Raw genomic sequence first — 1,885 nt, 5'->3', positions numbered from 1 at the left:
CTAAATGTATGATACCATCCTGTATCACAGGGTTTGTGGTAGCAACTCCAGACCCAGAAATAGATTAATAAGTACTCCCGGTCTCTTTGTGGACATTATTTCCGGGGACTTTATCTAGAAAAAAATAGCCGAGTACCACTTCAGTGTCCCCTTAGGAACTAATGTTAATAGTGTAATAAGCTTGTTTTACCCTCTTTTTACTAGCCATGACAGTTTCTACTTAGAGATCAGTATGTTACCTGGAGGTTACCTGGAGGTTATTCCGGGGATCAACGCCCCCGCGGCCCGGTCCATGACCAGGCCTCCCGATGGATCAGGGCCTGATCAACTAGGCTGTTACTGCTTACTGTTACTGTTATGTAGCCTGACGTAAAGGAAATTACATTGAAGGTAAGTTAGTATTACAACATTATGATCAAAAATACGAAAACTCAGCTCTCTGTATCCGATTGCGTAATTATCATAACATGATGTTCCGGACAGAGAGATTCGAAGTGATGGCCCCATCAAGTGGCCCTCCGCTTCCCTGATGTTGCGCATTTAGACGTCTTGTGAGGGATGGTGAAGGATTATGTTTTGCAGGTTCCAGTAGCTGGTATTAAAACACTTCTTGCTGGAACAAATGATGACATCGGAAAAGTCACTTGTGATACGTTGGCCACCACGTGGAATGAACTAGATTGTGGATCAGATGTGTTGCTGGGCACCGGAAGTGCTCATGTTGACGATGCACAAATTAGACAACAGCGAAACTATAATGAAATTCTCAGTTCATCCGTCATACACGGAAAACTGCATGTTACCATTTTGTTGTAACAAAATTTGATACTAGAAAACTTAGGAAACATGGGAAAGAAACCAAATACTCTTATGTGATACAATTTGTTTTACGAGATGGACAGGTAACCCAGTGGAAGACCAAAAGCTCCACTGAGCGGGTCATCCAATGACTTAAGACCCGTGTCAGGAGAAATTTTCCCATTTCTCCTGACGAATGAAATCCCCTCCTCCCTCGTGGGACACGGGATATTATATTTACCTCGGCTCACAAAGTGGTTATGAGCAGACGAGAACCAGACAAGGCGACCGCAAATTACCATCTTGGCCAGACTTGTGGGATAAGCAGAGGTATGTGTTTGTGTCGCCAGACTGTGGGAACCGTGAGCGAGAGAGGGGTGGGGTTATGGGAGAAGGGTGAGTGTGTTAAGTGAGAGGCGAGTGTGTAAAAGAGGGGTGAGTGTGTTGTGGGAGAGGAGTGAGTGTTATGGAAGAGGGGTGAGTGTTGTTGGCAGTTAACGGAAGGATTATGAGGTGGGTAAGTGGACATAGTAAAAGCATACAAAATATTCCTAAGAATAGACAGAGTAGGAAAAGCAGTTGAACTTAATAGGAACCAGAACGAAGAGCGCCAGAAATTGAACATCAAGATGCGTTAGACACACAAGAGGGCACAAAAACAGCAGACAATAAATTAACAGAGCCACTCAGTTAACATAACATTGTCCCTGGAATCATCGCCCCGGGGTCCGGTAACAGACCACGCGTGCCTCCTTCTTGATGGTTTGGTCAGTCTGGATGTGCTCGCAACATGCAGTCCAACATAAGTTAAATAATTAGGTCAGCCAACAGTATGTTAAGAAGCTGGCTCAAGAGCTAAAGCTGAAAACTGACAAAATCGATTAGAAGAGTATATGGAGGCGGGCATTTCTCCTCATACACGCATCCTCTCCCTCCACCATGCTGCGTCACCACCGCTTTAAGATCCCCTCTTCCCAGGCACTTTTTAAATAAAATATAAAAATTGTTATGAAAGTGTGCATTTGCTCAACTGCCTCGGAGGGTCATCTTTAAGAGGTCTGCCTCACTTAGTGTAAGCGCCATCAAA

Source organism: Cherax quadricarinatus, chromosome 61 (genome assembly GCF_038502225.1).
Source record: "Cherax quadricarinatus isolate ZL_2023a chromosome 61, ASM3850222v1, whole genome shotgun sequence".
NCBI lineage: Eukaryota > Metazoa > Arthropoda > Malacostraca > Decapoda > Parastacidae > Cherax > Cherax quadricarinatus.
This window is presented reverse-complemented; position numbering follows the sequence as displayed.